Source organism: Mustela putorius, unplaced genomic scaffold (assembly GCF_011764305.1).
Source record: "Mustela putorius furo isolate JIRA1106 unplaced genomic scaffold, ASM1176430v1.1 tig00000031_pilon_pilon_pilon, whole genome shotgun sequence".
In the NCBI taxonomy this organism is placed as follows: Eukaryota; Metazoa; Chordata; class Mammalia; order Carnivora; family Mustelidae; genus Mustela; species Mustela putorius.
The window spans coordinates 1,080,324-1,099,544 of NW_025421260.1; the positions used below are offsets into that span (position 1 = coordinate 1,080,324).

At 36.0% G+C, this 19,221-nt stretch overlaps 1 long non-coding RNA gene across 1 annotated transcript in view; it reads right to left on the bottom strand.

Moving 5' to 3' along the window:
- Window positions 1-5,639: 5,639 nt before the first annotated feature.
- Window positions 5,640-19,221, bottom strand: part of LOC123394340 — a 29,725-nt gene continuing 16,143 nt past the window's right edge. Inside the window, exons 3-4 of the long non-coding RNA XR_006601300.1 lie at window positions 16,722-16,805; window positions 5,640-5,682 (exon numbers count right to left, since the gene is read on the bottom strand). This is a non-coding gene — a long non-coding RNA (uncharacterized LOC123394340). The remainder of the gene's footprint in view (window positions 5,683-16,721; window positions 16,806-19,221) is intronic.

Here is a 19,221-nt window from a genome sequence, read left to right on the forward strand (position 1 = left end):
GAAAGAATGGAGAAAATAAAAATATGGAATTCGGAGTATCTATTTTTGCTAGAGTGAAAAACTCTTGGTGAGATGATGCTGAATGGACAGTGAGCAAACCAGTGTGAAGCAAGATCATCTTTCTCCTGTCTGCCAGTTTCTCTACTGATACCACTGATTGCTGAAAACAGATAGGTAGCCAGCTGACAAAGAAGAAATGTCATTTTTAGAGGCCAACAAGCTCCAACAATACAAACATGTATAGCAAGATGGCTTTGGAATTGAGGGACAATAGCTTAATAAGTGATTCAATGGAAATGGCTTCTAATTTCTATTTTAAGTATTATTACCTTAAAGGTATACTAAGTTTGTAAAATAAAAAGTAGACCTTTTTTTCTTCCTTTTTGCTCTGAAATAGTTTACATAACATGAAAATTTTCTGTCCATTAAAAATGTAAATGCAATTTGGATCAAATTTCTGGGATCATAGGAATTTGGGATAGAATTTTGGACAACTTATTTAGTTTCAGCTGTAGATACTGGTAGGTATATGTTTTTTAACTTTGCTTAATTCTTGGGCACTTTCTGATAATGTTCTGGAAAAATGTTCTATTGCTACCCTTATTTGTGTTTATCCTACTTTGGCAAAATATTTTCAAGTAATATATAGTGTGATATCAGTCTTTGAAATTATGAGACAAAGTGATCATTTAAAACACAGGGATATTTCATAATGCAATAGCAAATATAAATATAAACAGACACACATGCCAACATTTTTATAAATTTACACAAACAATTGTATTTTGAATAATAAAATAATGCCTTTCTCAAATATATATTGAATTTTCAAACAGAACTGTTGAACATTAAGTCAAAAGTAACAGTTTAAATACAGTTTGTTCATGTAGGTGTTTCTCTTGCAGGTGCATATCAAAATGGCTTCAGTTGGGCATCAAGGACTGATATTAACATATCATTTAGGTAAACAAGGTTTAACTGTTGCCATTTATCACTGGACTAGAATAGGGAAAATTATTGATATAAAAAGAACTTGAGAAAACTTTTGAAAATAACTAGTTTCCTTTCTTTATCTTACAGATCTTTAAAGCTCTGTTTTCTTTCTGGGACACTTTACCCCACTCTTCATTTGGACCATCTTGTCTAGAGATTCTAGGCCATGCCACCTTTGAAGAAATCACTCCTTTATATTTAGCTGGTAGCTTCCTTTGACAAGTTTTTGGGTCTTTGTTGAAAAATTGTATTCATTTTTACATTCCCCATTATGAGGTCAATGATAGTGGAGTTAAATATTCTAGTGCTTTGAGGGTAACACATTAGATTCCTTTTACTTTCAGGTGAGCTTTCAGAACATATCAGGAAGAAAAAAATTGTTTGCTTCTTTGTGGAAGAGAGTATGAAAATGTATTCATGCATTATTATTTTTTCCTTAACCCTTCCTGGTTTGTCACAGAAAAATACTACTTTAAAGATGTTTTATCATGATAAGTAACAACCTAAAATTAAAATGTTGAATTTACTTAGGTGTATAAAATACGTGTCTTAGGGAGATAAATATGAATATAGAAAAGAAAGAAATCTTTGTACATTTGATTTTATTTATCTTTACCAAAAAGCCATAAAAACATTTGCTTTTAAATATTTAAATGTCAAAAGAGGAAATTTGGTTTTGCCGTAAAAGTTCTCAGAAGAAAATCTGGTCTTGATCTTGTCTTTTATAGTCATGTTTTGCATCTTGAGAGCTTTTTCTTTGCTCTACCAATAAAATTATTCTTTTCTTCTGTTTTTACTAGTAGTGTTCCAAAAACATGACTAACTACAAAGCAAATCTCCCAATGCATGTGTCAAAACAATGTGATACATGCCTGAGTGTAATACCAGAAACAAAGCTCTGGTGATGTTTCTAAAGCAACACTTAATTAAGTTGTTGTTCATGCAGTAAACACAACATCAGACTCTTGGGTCCAGCATTCTGAACCATGGGACGACATAGCTTCACAGTCTCAGAAAACAGGACATGTTTTGAGCAGAGCAAAAACACTCATCCAAAAGGAAAAGCAGACATTTTAATAGATTATCTGATTAAAAACTAGTTTTACAAGCCCATTTTATTTTAGAGGCAAGGATAGCAGATGGAAAAGGTATTGTGATAGTTGATAGACGCGTCAAACTTAGCAAAATAATACTATGGAAGACTAATCTCACCTTAAGCTTAAAAGATAAATGGAAAATTGTTTTAGAATTATAATTGGGATGGACATAATCTTATTTCTTATTTTGAAATCATGTTTAACTCTTAACACTAACATAGGACAATATCTATGTACAGTTAAAGCATATACAGAGGAAATAAAATTCTACTAAAATGACTAGATGAATGAATGATATTGGTTTTATAATGTAAATTATTCTTGCCTGTGGATATTTTGTGTTACCATTTGTGTTAGCTTAAAATTAAAGCAATATAGACTCAAGGTCCATGGTACTAAATATATGAGAGAACATTTGCCTGATTATTAAATGTATTATCTCCTAATTTAAAAAGTCAATTTAGGAGCAGTTAAAATTCAAGATATTTTCTTTATACCCACCTTAGATTGTATTTATCATCCAATAATTGTGCATTTTGATTAGATGTATGAGTGATAGAAATATCACTTGTTTAAGACATATTCTGATGAAATAAAATAATTATCTCTAGACCCATAGAAAATAAGTAATTATTTATGTACTTAAGTTCTGGTTTTAACCTTATAGTATATTTCTTCCTTAAATTATAGGAAAGTGTTCCAGAAATTGAGTTAATGTTATAGCAAATGGGCCAGGTAATAGCAATGTTGTAAAAGTACAGTACTGGCTAATGTGCTTACACAAGAGGGTAGAAATGGGATTTAGCAGGGTCAGGGGAAAGGTAAGCAGAATATAAGAGATAGATTTAATAAAATCCATGAATAATGACAAATAAAGAAAACAGTTGGGAGGTCAACATAAATCACTATAGTAGCTTGTCTGAGACATTTGATTTGGTTCTCCCAAACTCCAGTCCAACTTCATTCAATTTGGAGATAATAAAATGGCTGAAAACAACCTTCCCACACTCTCTTACAGATAGGACTCTCTTACAGTAGGGTATACTCATAGTTCGTACACCTATAAGGCTTGGAAAGCAGACATGAGGCAAAAGCTGTTTCCTGCTGCTGTTTTCTCTTGCAAGCAAGATCAGGAGATGTGGGGAAGTGTGGTATCCAAACTCAACATCTAGTTTCCAGCTTTCTGGACACCAAAACGCACTGCTGAGCAGTCTTGGTGGCTGCAGTGTCCACAGCATCTTCTCGTATTCCTGATTGGAGCTAGATGGTGATATTTCAAATCAGTAGTGAAATGATATAACCTCTTCACTGTAATATCTCCCTGCCTCCCAAAGCTGTGGCTAGCTTTATTTACTTATTTTTTTGGGGGGGGTTTAACTCTTCTTTCCCTGTATTAAATTCATTTCTGACTGAAATAAGTAGGAGGGTTTCCATTTTCTATACTGAACTTTGAGTGACAGATAGACACAATATTTGACTACAGAGTTATTGAGGATAAAGAATGAACGATAAGGAATGAAGGAGGACAAATGGGTAAGAAAAGAAGAAGGTTGAAAAGATAAAGGAAGAGAAAATGACGTTTCTTACTGATTATTGATCACTTGTAAGAACTGGACTGCCCTTGTCACGTTCACTTATTTGAATTTGTTGGAGGACAGATGTGAACTTAGAAAAAACAAAACTAATAAATCTACCCCTATTCCACTTATTCTATTTATAGCTTCAGCTCAGAATAAAAACGGAAGCATATTTGGTACAACAAGCATTCTTTCTCAAAACACGCACTCAGACAGGGCCAGAGCTAGTATAATGACAGTAAAAGAGCACAAGTCTTGTAAAACAATGAGTCTGCTCTCCATGGATAGTTTTAAAAATCTGTTAATAATCCCCCAATATTCTGACTTTCCAATAATGACTACTTTCATATTTTCATAAAGGATAACATATCAAAAATACATCAAAAGTTTGGACTTTTCTCTAGCTAATGGCCTAGGGGAAGACTGATACGCTTATTAATAATCTAACACTATGCATGAAACTTCACTCACCCTCCATCTTACTCCAGTCCAGAGGGGCCCAGTCTTTATCTCAAAGTCAGCCATGCTTGAAATCCATTCTTCCAGAGGTTAAACCACTCTGCCTACTAAGCCAGTTTAAAAAATAACAAGAACAAACCAAAATGCCCAGTTCATCCCTTTTTGATTCTTCCTCCTGTCCCTGTTTCTAGTTTCTATTCATAGAGCAGAGTCCTAACCCATGTACCTAATCATCTATTTGCCTTCCCAATCTCGGCCAGTTCCACTTCTTTTGGGGTGTCTCTTCACTTATATTACTTAGTCTATTAACTGGATTCTTGAATATTTTTATAAGCTAATCAGAATGCTTATTACCTCGTCCCATATTCATTCTCTTCATGGATTCCCCAGTGTTACACTCTGAATAGATATCCCGAAACCCATCCCTGTCCCCTAATATTACCTATCTTCCACTGGAAACCACTATGTACAGAGCTAATTAAGAATGACAGTGCTATGGGGCGTCTGGGTGGCTCAGTGGGTTAAGTCTCTGCCTTCGGCTCGGGTCATGATTTCAGGGTCCTGGGATCAAGCCCTGCATCAGGCTCTCTGCTCAGCAGGGAGCCTGCTTCCTCCTCTCTCTCTGCCTGCCTCTCTGCCTACTTGTGATCTCTCTCTGTCAAATAAATGAATAAAATGTTTAAAACAAAAAGAAAAAAAAAAGAGTGACAGTGCTATACTTCTTCCCCTGTACCTACTATTAAATCTTCAGCTTCTTTTCTCAAACAGCCATTGTCTACATTTGTGCCACATGTCCCCCTACATCCTCACAAATGACTCCACCTTCTTATAGGTTGATATATTTTTGTTCTAAAACAAAATAAAGAATAATTTATATGAAATGTAAATAACCAAGCTATGAAATATTCCTAATATCCAAAATTCTTTCCAAAAAGTCATTTTATTTCATTTAGGCAAAGAAGCTTACCTCTAGAAAGGTAACCTCCATAGGGATAGAAATTCTATTTTAGCAATCACTATGTTCCCAGATCTCAATATAATCCTTCATACAAGGTAGCATACCTTTAATAATTTTTATATGAAAAAACAAAAAGGAATTTATGAGTTTGTTGTCACTCAAAGATACTTATTATTAACTATAGTTAGTTTATGTTGAGTATAATTTACTATGTATCCCTGAATGTTACAGGTTATAGACACACATTCATTTTCCCATAGGAAATGTAGTTTTTATTTAATGCTGAAAAATACATTGTCTATGAAACTAATTACTACCATTGACTACTTTCAATATTCTTAGCCCAGACAAAAATAATACAGAAGAGAGTGAATTACCTAAATGTCTCTGAAAATAATCTGCTCAAACTCAGAGAAATAGGGGAGTACTTGAGTGGTGCATTCAGTTGAGAATCCAAGAGAACTCTCTTGGTTTCAGCTCAGGTCATGAACTCAGGGTCATGGGATAGAGCCCCATGTTGGGCTTCGTGCTCAGCGTGGAGTCTGCTTGACAATCTTTCTCCCTCTCTTTCTCTCCTTCTGGATTGTGTTGTCTCTCTCTAAAATAAATAATTAAATCTTTAAAAAGTCAAGGAAATAGGAATGCATCTAATAAAGTAAGATAATAAAAGTACTGTGACATATCTGTTATCTGTGGATCAGCTTTTTCTTTCCGCAAAGCCCAACATATTTCTTGTCAACTAACCTTACAGCTCAGCTGCTAAATTATTTCTTATATACACAGGAAATGTAAGCTAATTTGAGTTTTTTCTCAGTAACACACAATGATGTTCTGTTACCAAAAAAAAAAAAAAAAAAAATCCCCAAATTGGATACAAAGGCCTTCTGGATTATTCATAGTTTTGGATAATCCATGCTGCTTCTTTCTGGTAATTGAGAATTATTTGTAAAAACATTCCCAAAATGTGCTAATTACTTAAAATAAAATACATCTTTCTATACTTGTAAGCAGAATTTTGATATTTATACTCTGGATATTTATGATATAACATCTGTTTAAAATTTCATGTGCTATTTAAATTAACTATGATAGATTAAATAAATTAGTAGGAAAATTTTTTATTAAGCCAGAATAACAAAAATAAGGATGTTTAAAAACAAACAACATCTCAACATTTTCTATTATACCTTGGAAAATGACATTACATAAAGAAAGGTATATTTATTACTTTTTCACAAACCCAAACCACTGAGAAATCCTTTGACCTCTATAAATTGTTTAACTTAATAATTTAGTCCCTTCTTATAAAAAACCTGCATTCACCTCATATTTGCTCACTTCATTGGAACAATAGTCACTCTGATACCTGATATATACACAATTAATATGTTAGATTGTATATCTGTATATCTGATATATACACAATTAATTTGTTAGAGTTCCTATCTTCTTTAAATAGCTAGCTCTATTCCACAGAGAATGCGATAAGATGATATAAAATTTTTCCAGAGGAATATTAAATATGTTTATAGATCAAAGAAATCAATTTCACTGTGATTCAGCATCATATGAAGGTAAATATGTAAACCGTATTAATCACGGTTAGGAATCTTCACGGCTCTCTCAAAGACTGATTGACGTATTATCTTATTCACTCACCTAGTCCAGAACATTCACTGGTTCTACTATATACACAGAATTATGCCAGATGCTACCTACTTACAAACAAAGGAGCTCGGTACTTTATTGTAAGCTCCATGATGGTGATCAATGTATGGTACTATGGGAGCAAATAAGAGAGCTCTACTTGGGAAACAAATGAGTGGAATAACGTATGATTGGAAAGATTACACCCTCCCCCCCTCCATGATTCTCTCAGTCTTCCAATATATTTTTGGGTTTTCTAAAATTGTTTTTCCTAAAAATGAATCTCATGTTACTTTTCAAATTGAAATTCTTCCTACTGCTTTCCTGGCAAACTTCTTTCATGGCCCATAAGATTCTTCATGATTTCCTCCTGCCCATATCCACAAACTCATCTCTAAATAGTCCTTAAAATATCCTGCACCATAAAGCCAAACGTGAGTTATATTTCCGCAAATTCATCCTTTGATCATTCTTCTGCTTGGAATACTTTTATCCAACTTGCTTAATCTTAAATTTTTAGACTCATGTCAGGCTTCACCAAATGAGGAAAACTTTCCCAGATCTAAAAGCGGGAGCACCAGGGAGGTTTTTCCTGAGGATTTGAGTGAGAGGAAAACATACTTGTTGACTTAGTATTAACAAGGTGAAATTGGACAGAGAGGAGGGCATTCCAAAGAGATAAACAGGATTATTCAAAGAACCAGTAGGGAGAAGAATGACTTAATCAAGGAATAAAATAAATAATCTTAAAGAACAAGTGATTATGTGGTCTGACATTAAAGCAAAGAAGTAGGAGGTCGGAATGAAACATTCAGGCTTATTGACCACAATAAAGATTTTAGTTTAGTTTAGCTTAATTTTGTTTACCTAGAAGCAATGAGAAGCAATTAATAGGTTTTACATAGGAGATGATATCATATTTCATTTAAAAAAAGAACTGAAGTGTGAGGAATAGAATATAATGAAGCCAGAAAAAATATGAAGAAACTATAAGTCCAAATAAGAAATAAAATAGCCACTGGTCTATGTCCGTTTTTGTGCCAGTACCATGCTATCTTGGTGATCACAGCTTTGTAGTAAAGCTTGATATAAGGCAACATGATGCCTCCAGTTTTGTTTTTTTTTTTTCTTTTTCAACATTTCCTTAGCAATTCGGGGTCTCTTCTGGTTCCATACAAATTTTAGGATTGTTTTTTCCAGCTCTTTAAAAAATGTTGGTGGAATTTTGATCAGGATAGCTTGAAAGTATAGATTGCTCTAGGCAATATAGACATTTTAAAAAATTGTTTAATCTATTTTCAGCATAACAGTTTTCATTGTTTTTGCACCACACCCAGTGCTCCACCTTACACCAGTTAGAATGGCCAAAATTAGCAAGACAGGAAACAACATGTGTTGGAGAGGATGTGGGGAAAAGGGAACCCTCTTACACTGTTGGTGGGAATGCAAGTTGGTGCAGCCACTTTGGAGAACAATGTGGAGATTCCTCAAGAAATTATAAATAGCGCTTCCCTATGACCCTGCAATTGCACTACTGGGTATTTACCCCATAGATACAGATGTAGTGAAAAGAAGGGCCATCTGTACCCCAATGTTTATAGCAGCAATGGCCATGGTTGCCAAACTGTGGAAAGAACCAAGATGCTCTTCAGTGGACAAATGGATAAGGAAGATGTGGTCCATATACACTATGGAGTATTATGCCTCCATTAAAAAGGATGAATACCCAACTTTTGTAGCAACATGGACAGGACTGGAAGAGATTATGCTGAATGAAATAAGTCAAGCAGAGAGTCAAATATCATATGGTTTCACTTATTTGTGGAGCATAACAAATAGCATGGAGGACAAGGATAGATGGAGAGGAGAAGGGAGTTGAGGGAAATTGGAAGAGGAGGTGAACCATGAGAGACAATGGACTCTGAAAAACAATCTGAGAGTTTTGAAGGGGCAGGGGTGGGAGGTTGGGGGAACCAGGTGGCAATATAGACATTTTAACAATGTTTGTTCTTCCAGTCCATGAGCATGGAATGGTCTTCCATCGTTTTGTGTCTTTTTCAGTTTCTTTCATGAGTTTTCTGTAGTTCCTTGAGTACAGATCCTTTACCTCTTTGGTTGGGTTTATTCCCAGGTATCTTATGGTTCTTGGTGCTATAGTAAATGGACTCGATTCTCTAATTTCCCTTTCCATATTTTCATTGTTAGTGTATAAGAAAGCAACTGGGTTCTGTACATTGATTTTGTATTCTGCCACATTACTGAATTGCTGTATGAGTTATAATAGTTTGGGGGTGGAGTCTTTCGGGTTTTCCAAATAAAGTATCATGTCATCTGTGAAGAGAGAGAGTTTCACTTCTTCTTTGCCAATCTGAATATCTTTTATTTCTCTCTGTTGTCTGATTGCTATTGCTGACTTCTAGTACTATGTTGAACAACAGTGGTGAGAGTGGGCATCCTTGCCGTGCTCCTGATCTCAAAGGGAAAAATGTCAGATTTTCCCCATTGAGGATGATATTCACTGTGGGTTTTTCATAGATAGATTTTATGAAGTAGATGAACGTTCCCTCTGCCCCTATACTTTGAATCATTTTAATCAGGAATGGATGCTGTGTCCTGTCAAATGCTTTTTCTGCATCAATTGAGAGGACCATGTGATTCCTTTCTCTTCTCTTACTGATTTGTTCTATCACATTGATTGATTTGTGAATGTTGAACCACCCTTGCATCCCATGGATAAATCCCACCTGGTCATGGTGGATAATCTTTTAATGTGCTATTGGATCCTATTAGCTAGGATCTTGTTGCTAATCTTAACATCCATATTCATCAGGGATATTGGTCTGAAATTTTCCTTTTTTGTGGGATCTTTACCTGATTTGGGGATCAGGGTAATGCTGGCTTCATAAAATGAGTCTGGAAGTTTTACTTCTGTTTCCTTTCTTTTCTTTTCTTTTCTTTTTTTGAAACAGATTCAGGAGAATAGGTATTATTTATTCTTTGAATGTTTGGTAGAATTCTCTAAGGAATCCATCAGGTCCTGGGCTCTTGTTTTTTGGGAAGTTTTTGATCACTGCCTCAATCTCGTTACTAGATATTGGTCTATTCAGGTTCTCAATTTCTTCCTGATTCAGTCTTGGAGGTTTATAGGTTCCCAGGAATGCATCCATTTCATCTAGGTTGCTTAACTTATTAACATATAATTATTGATAATAATTTCTGGTGATTGTTTCTATTTCCTTGGTGTTAGTCATGATCTCTCCCTTTTCATCCATAATTTTATTAATTTGAGTCCTCTCTCTTTTGGGTTAGTTTGGCCAATGGTTTATCGATCTTATTGTTTCTTTAAAAAAAAAAGAGCTTCTACTTTTATTGATGTATTCTACTGTATCTCTAGTTTCTATCTCATTGATCTCTCCCCTCATCTTGATTATTTTCCTTCTTGTGGGTGAGGTTGGCTTAATTTGTTGTGATTCTTCAGTCCTTTAAGGTGTAAAGACAGCTAGTGTATTCTGGATTTTTCAATTTTTTGAGGGAGGCTTGGATAGCTATGTATGTCCCCCTTATGACTGCCTTTACTTTATCCCATAGATTTTGGATCAAAGTGTCTTCATTCTCATTGGTTTTCATGAAGTGTTTAAGTTCTTTGATTTCTTGGTTGATCCAAAAATTCTTAAGAAAGGTGGTCTTTACCTTCCAAGTGTTTGAATTCCTTCCAAACTTTTTCTTGTGGTTGAGTTCAAGTTTCAAAGCATTGTGGTCTGAGAATATGCAGGGAATAATCTCAATCTTTTGGTATCGGATGAGACCTGGTTTGTGACCCAGTATGTGGTCTATTCTGAAGAAAGTTCCAGGTGTACTTGAGAAGAATGAGTATTCTGTTGTTTGAGGGTAGAATGTTCTGTATATATCTATGAGGTCCATCTGGTCCAATGTGTCATTCAATGCTCTTGTTTTTTTATTGATTTTTTGCTTGGATGATCTGCCTATTACTGAGAGTGGCATGTTAAGATCCCCTACTATTAATGTATTCATATCAATATAACTCTCCATCTCAATTAACAATTGTCTTATGTAGTTGTCTGCTCCCATATTGGGGGTATAAATATTTACAATTGTTAGATGTTCCTGGTGGATAGACCCTTTAACAATGATGTAGTTTCCTTCTTTATCTCTGGCTATAGTCTTTAGTTTAAAATCTAATTTATCTGATATGAGAATTGCTACCTCAGCTTTCTTTTGAGACCTACTGGCATGAAAGATGGTTCTCCATCCATTCACTTTCAGTCTGGATGTATTCTTAGTTTAAAATGGGTCTCTTGTAGACAATATATGGATGGGTCCTGTCATTTTATCCAGTCTGCAACCCTGTGCCATTTTATAGGAGTGTCTAGGCCATTCACATTGAGAGTGATTATTGAAAGATACATTTTTATTGACATCATGTTGCCCGTGAACTCCTTGTTTCTATAGATTGTCTCTGTAAATTTCTGTTCTATGACACTCTTGGGTTCTTACTTCTTTTGTAGAACCTTCCTTAATATTTCTTGTAGTGCTGGCTTGGTGGTTTTATACTCTTTTAAACCTTGCCAGTCTTGGAAGCTTTTTGTCTCTCCATCCGTTTTGAATGTCAGCCTTGCTGGATAAAGTATTCTTGGCTGCATGTTCTTCTCATTTAATGCTCTGAATATGTCTTGCCAACCCTTTCTGGCTTGCCAGGTTTCTGTGGACAGGTCTGCTGTTATTCTGATGGACCTTCCTCTGTACATAAGGAATCTCTTCCCCCTAGCTGCTCTCAAGAGTTCCTGTCTAAAATTATGATCCATCAGTTTCACCATCAGGTGTCTTTAGGTCTTTCTAGATTCTATGATCTTGGGGGGATAATCTTTCTGTCTCTAGGACATGAACACTGGTTCCATTCCCCAGATTGGGAAAATTTTCATGGAGAATTTGTTCAACTATATCTTCTAGTCTTCTTTCTTTCTCCTCCCACTCAGGGATCCCAATAATTCTAATGTTGGAATGTTTTATGGCAACATTTATTTCCCTAATTCTGGTTTTTTTTTTAAGGATTTTTTTTAAAGAGTTTTATTTATTTATTTGACAGAAAGAGATCACAAGTAGCAGAGAGGCAGGCAGAGAGAGAGGAGGAAGCAGGCTCCCCACCAAGCAGAGAGCCCGATGAGGGGCTCAATCCCAGGACCCTGGGATCATGATCCGAGCTGAAGGCAGAGGTCTTAACCCACTGAGCCACCCAGGCACCCCTTCCCTAATTCTGTTTTCATGGATTCTAAACTGTTTGTTCCAGGCCTCCTTCTGATCCTTTCTCTCTATCATTTTGTTCTCTAGATCACTAATTCTATCTTTTGCCTCAGTTACCCTAGCTGCTAGAGAATTTAGGTCAGATTGGATCTCACTGATATCATTTTTAACTTCTTCCCGGGTAGCTTTCACTTCTGCCCTAATCACTTCCATGTTGTCATTAATGGTTTTCTCCAACCTAGCCATTGCCTGGATAATTGTTACCCTAAATTCCCTTTCCAATATACTGTTTATGTCCATATCAAATAGCTCTGATGGAGAGGGAAGTCTGAATTTTTCCTCTGTTGAGAATTCCTCCTCCTAGTCATTTTGGTGAGAGGTGGTCGAGGGGATGTATAGTTGAATATGTCAACTGTGGAACAGAGTAGAGAGCCCACATATGAACCCTCAACTCTGTGGTCAAACAATCTTTGACAAAGCAGGAAAAAATATACATTGGAAAAAAGACTGTCTCTTCAATAAATGATGCTGGGAAAATTGGACATCTATTTGTAGAAAAATGAAACTCAACCATTTTCTTATCCCATACACGAAGATAAACTTGAAATGGATAAAGGACCTCAATGTGAGGCAGGTTTCTATCAAAATCCTAGAGGAGAACATAGGCAGTAACATTGGCCACAGCAACTTCTTTAAAGATATGTCTCCAAAGGCAAAGGAAACAAAAGCAAAAATGAACTTTTGGGACTTCATCAAGATCCAAAGCTTCTGCACAGCAAAGGAAACAGTCAACAAAAGTAAGAGACAACTCATGGGATGGGAGAAGATATTTGCAAATGCAAATGACACTACAGACAAAGGGCTGATATCCAAGATCTACAAAGAACTCAAATTCGACACACACAAAACAAATAATTACGTCAAGAAAAAGACAGAAGACATGAACAGCACTTCTCCAAAGAATATACACAAATGGCTAATAGATATGAAAAAATATTCATTATCATTAGCAATTGGAGAGATTCAAATCAAAACCACATTAAGATATTGCCTTACACCATTTAGAATGGCTGAAATTAATAAAACAGCAAATAATAAGTCTTGGAGAGGATGTGGAGAAAGGGGAACCCTCTTACACTGTTGGTGCAAGTTGGTGTGGAATGCAAGTTGGTGCAGCCACTTTGGAAAACAGTTTGGATATTTCTTAAGAAATTAAAAATAGAGCTACCATATGACCCTGCAATTGCACTCCTGGGTATTTACCCTGAAGATACAGATGTAGTGAAAAGAAGGGCCACCTGTACCCCAATGTTTATAGCAGCAATGGCCACAGTTACCAAACTGTGGAAAGAACAAAGATGCCCTTCAATGGACGAATGGATAAATAACATGTAATCCATATATACAATGGATTATTATTCCTCCATCAGAAAGTATGAATACCCAACTTTTGTATCAACATGGATGGGACTGGAAGAAATTATGCTGAGTGAAAGAAGTCAAGCAGAGAGAGTCAAATATCATATGGCTTCACTTGTGGAGCATAAGGAATAGCACACAGAGAATATTGGAGTTGGAGAGAAGTGAAATGGGAGAAATCAGAGGAGGATACAAACCATGAGATACTGTAGACTCTGAGAAACAAACAGATTTTTGAAGGGGAGGGTGGTGGGGGGTTGAGTCAACCTGGTAGTGGGTGTTATGGAGGGCACATATTGCATGGAGCAATGGGTGTGGTGCATAAACAATGAATTTTGGAGCACTGAAAAAAAATAAAAAATAAAATAAAATAAGATAAAACATAAAAAAAAAAAGAAATTAAGTAGCCAGATGAGGATAGAATACTGTATGTGGAGACAATGAAATGGAGAGTAGGAAGTAAAAGTGAAATCAGTAAAATTTAATGAGAGATGGGGCACTGCAAGTGAGGAAGAACGTTGTGTCAAGTCAATAGGACAGATGTGATTAGAAATTTGAAGTTGAAAAATGAAATCAAGTATAATCTGAAGAGGTTGATGAAAGACAGTTTATAGTAAGGGTAGAAGAAGCACATGAAGTATAATAATTTTCAGAGGTCATTATAAAAGGTAAAGTCCTGTTTAGGTTTTTGAAGTTTAACCTACATTATGGAATGACCAAGATGAATGAAAATCCCAAAAGGAAAGTGGAGTGATGTAAAGTTACAAGGCAGCTGAATTGGAAGAACAGAATTGAGTGATAATGGCGACTGTGTTGAGAAGTTCAATAAATCATTGACATTGTTATTAAAGGAACTATAAATGATTAAGCATGAAGAGAGGAAGCAAGTGAGCCCGGTGTTGAAATCATCAAGGAAGATGGAAGAATTGCATTGATCATTTGGGAAAGATGCAAAGCGAAATGGCATGACTTCAAATAAACAGTGAGAACTAAGTTGGAAGAGGGAGAGCTAAACGTTTTAGTATGAAGTGGCAGCAAATCAATAGTCTGGAATTTGTACCACAGTATATTGGCTGAGTGGATACAACCCCACCTTCAGTTGAGTTGTGCAGAGTAGAAGATGGCAATATAATCACTTTTGTGCCATATCAACATCATATACTTTAGCACTCTTAATTGCAAGTTACAGTATACATTTCAAATTTAACCTTTTTTTAAAGTTTTTAAAGCAGAATTTTGTGTTTCTTATAATTGAAAGTCTGCCTTTGGGAATATCATAGTACAGGTGTTCAGGTGATGAGCCAGTTTCTCTCCCTCTCCTTTGCTATAAGTGTCAATGGCATGAGGGCTCTCTAACATGGCGGCAAGGATAATTTTAGCAGATTGAGGATCTACATGGTACTTAGTTCTCCTTTTTTTCACCTGTCTCAGTACCAGAAAAAATTATGGGAAAGACTTCTACTGGTCTTTTTGCATGGCATTTTCAGAGAAGGAAGAGTAGTCCCAACTCTCAAAAACATTTATCTGAAATGTATAAATCATTCATATATAATAAACATTATATAAAACATATAAAATATAAAGAGTTAACATTTCTAAACTGAACTCATCTTTACTTAAAAATATTTCCTTATCTACATGATTTCTTAATCACCTTATTAATTTTTTAAATTTATTTTTTAATTTATTTAATTTGATTATTTTTAAAATACATTTTAAGTGACACTTTAATTTTTTTTTTTCCTATTACCCAAGCAGACCATCTGGGAGTCATTCATAATGCTTTTGACACAAGAAAAGTAATTTACGTTTAGTTAGAAAAGCACTGGAAGAAAAATATTTAGATGTAGTTAAGGCTTATAATATAGACAAGGAAGGTTTTTGAAGTTTGTAACCACTGTCATGATATTAATGGTTTTCTTGCATTTAGGGAACAATGAATCCCAGAAATATTTAGTACTGTGACTGCTCTTTTAGCAAGTTATTTTCACACAGTGGTTAAGATAATAGAGTATTTGGGCACCTGCGGGGCTCAGTTGGTTAAGCATCTGCCTTCAGTTCACATCATGGTCCTGGACTCCCAGGATTAAGCCCTGTGTAGGGCTCCCTACTCAGTGGGAAGCCTGCTTCTCCCCTTTCTTCTGCTGCTCCCCCTGCTTATGATCTCTTACTCTCTCTCTCTGCCAAATGAATAAAATCCTAAAAAGAAAAAAAAAAAAGATTAAATAGTGTATGGCATCAACAAACTTGACTCTGGATCTTAAGTCTACTAAACCACATTCTGTTCAACATCTGGCAAGTTTCTTTGTCTGTAGAATGGAAACAATTACTGAATCTTATTCAGAGATACCGTGTGAGGACAAACTGACATGAAGCACAGAATTTGTGTATATAAGGTTTGGTTCATGGTAAAACCATGAAATATCAAAGGTCATCATGTTATTATTAGAAATTGTCTCTTCTTTGGGATTTGGTCTTTTCTCTCTGTTACAGTCTTAAGGTGAGGAGTATGCTGTTATGTTGTTTAAGAACAGCACACGTTTCTGTGTGAATGGCCTCGTGGTGTCAAGGAGGCTAGGTTCCCACTACCGTGCTAACAGTTATAGCTAATCCTTTAGATCATTTTATGCAGACATCAAAACAATGGAGAATGGCATCAGCTTGAAATCTGTTGCTTATCTACAGGGCATTACCCTCTCTTCAGGCTCAAATAAAAAACATAGGAAAGGGGAAAGCTGTCATGCTTCAGAATATAAAAATATCAAGAAGAATCAGAAAATGGAAGAAAGAAGTAAATTGAGGTAAATCTTCTAGGATCCATCTTTAGCTTTGCTCCAGTGACCTGAACCTTACTTTTTGTGGTGATCCACATTGCTCTGCCTACCCACCTTCCTTCTCTGACTCTTTCTCCTTCTAAGTTTAACAGCAGGACTAATTAAGTGCTTCTGGGACAATGTAGTAACTAGTCAAACCCAATTTGAATTGTTTAATCAATAAAGCAAATATGCCTTCTGCAAACTATATTAGTTTTGCTTTTTACCTCCATCTAGGAAAAGTCGATGTATGTACTCGAGTAGAGCTTAAAAGATAGTACAGATAAAAATACCCATTGCAACTGGTCACTCCTTTCTTGTGTGATACACCCAAGTGCAAATAAAAGGTTCATTATCTTCTGAGCATGAATTAAACAAATATGTACGAATGATACAAAGTCAAACTAAGTCAAGTAATCTTGGTCCTATGCCATGAGAATCTATTTAGACAATGTAAACAAATCACATTATGTAAATAAGTGTTAGAGTGGAGAATCACCTTTTTCTTCACCTTGTGTTTCTCTGCTGAGGGAAGGTAAATACTGCAACGCAACCTTGGTCTTCTTAGCTTCTTCCAGTATTCCTAACATGGACAAGATGAGCGAATTATTTGATTGATAAGTGTTGATGCAGGAACTGAGTAAATGTAGTTAGCATCTGCACTCTTCCTTCTTAGAGGGAATCTGTTTACTTCCAGAGACAGCACATCTTACTCTATGCTAGTCCCTTTTCTAAGCTTAGCTCAGGGTTTATCAACCATGACACCCAATGACATTTTAGACCAGGCAATTCTTTGTTTTGTGGATGCTGTTGGGTATTGTAGGCTGTTTATCAGCATCTATGGCTCATAGCTACTCGATGCCTGTAGCATGCCTCCATTTGTGACAACCAAACCTTTCTCAGATTATCTCCAAATGTCCCCTGAGGGATGGACAGGGAGCGGGGTGGATTCCAGTGGGGAACTACTGCTTTGAGGCTTGCCTTTTAAGGGAGCACTGCCTGATTGAATGGGTGACTCAGCCTAATACCTAAGCAATATCCACACCCAACATGGGGCAGGAACCCACAAGCCCAAGATCAAGAATCTCATGCTCCATAGACTGAAACAGTCAGGTACCACTCACTTAATTCTATTTAACCTGAGCCAAATTTTACAGTAACTCTACCAGCAACAAAGTTGATACTTTAATTTCTTTTTATATTACTCCTTGGTCTCTCAAACAGTCCAAACTCTAGAAGGGGTGCTTGTTATGGGCCTTTTACAACTTCAGTTAAGGAAAACACAGTTTTTATTTGTTTGTTTAAGAAAAATAGCTATGGATGGACTTTAAGTCAATTGACTGGAGGTAAAATATTTTAAAATGCTAGAATAGAATCTTTACTGCCAATGTTAATAATTTGAGAGCCATATCTTTGTTTATTAAGCAGACTTCCTTCCTTCCTTCCTTCCTTTTCAAATAACTTCTGTCATTAACATTTATTTCAATTAAGGAAATGTGAATTTAGAATTAACATAAGGTAAAACCTTTTCAAAGTATTTGGCAAAAGAAATACTATTAAGAGTTGGACTAAAATGATGGTGGCACCTGCACTGGGATTAGGGTGGCAAGTTTTGACCAGAACATGGTCAGAGAAAGGATACATTTTTCTAGCCTCACGTTGCCTGGGAACAATTTCTCAATACTGTGGAGATTAATGGATGAGAGAATAGACTCCAACATCAGACAGGCTTGGGTCATTTATTAGCTCTGTGACTGCATTTAATATAAAAATTTTCTCTCATATTGTTTTCTCACCTCTAAAAGAGGCTAAAATGAGTTCCTCGTTCATACATTTTTATTTTTGAGGATTACATTAGATAATATGTGTCAAGTATTCATCAAGCTATCTGGCATATAGGAGACACTAAAAAAAATCACAGCCATTATTCTAATCCACACTCAAAATGATGACAACGGGACAAGTGTCTACTCATGATGTGCTCAGGGCAGAAAGCAGAGTGATCCTTGAGACTTGGGATCCACAGAGAGGAGACTATTCAGGATGCCAGACCACAGAGCAGGGTGGTCGTTCTGCCAGCATGGCCGGGCAAGGCGATAGTAGAGATGCAGGAGACTGAGGCTCCATGACCAGCACAAGCATGATGCAATCATACCAACATGAAGCGTGTGAGAGGGGCAGTTTCCAACCAATACAGGAAAAATAAATCACAGAAAACATTATCATCATTAGTTACCCCCGTCGGCGAGAAAAATGTGGGTTTGTGAGAAAGGACGTGTGGATGTAAGTGAATAGAGATGGTGTCAAATAAAGCTCTGAAGGTGACCTACTTTAGAACTTTTTCTGTTTCACCAGAAAATAACCAGAGATCATAAGAGGAGAGCATGATGCCACACAGACAACCGTGTCAGTGCTGAAGTCTATCCTCCAGCTCCAAAAGATTTAGAACCTCATCGATTTGACAATGATTCTTGAAGAAAATTCACAATTGCTGTGCTTATTGATATAGTCAATATATAGAACATACAGTTTAATTTTCTAGTAACTGTTTGGATGACTATCACATAACTAATTTTTGAAAGGACTCTTCTCTAAGTGTTGTTAAAAATGATAGAGGGGCTTAAGGAGACACAACCAACCACGTAAACACAGGAAGTGTGCATAACAACTTTTCTCAACTGTGTCTGATAGCTGTATTGATAAGAGTTGCACAAGTGGTGCCCAAGCAGGGGATTTCTGCCAGATAACCCATTCTTGCAGTAGCAGGTTAGAGAGACTTTTCCACATTGTTCTAAGTGGGACCGATGACCCTTGGGGTATAACCTTTTCCCTACCTGCTCATCTGGTAAGACATTGAAACAAAGGTGGATAACAAGCGACAAATTGGGTAGGACATGTGTAGTAGCATGCTGGTATTCTGCTTTTTTTTTTTTTTTTCTGCATACATCAGATTTTATTTGTTCACTCTAACTCCCTCAATAGTCCTATTGCAAGAAGAA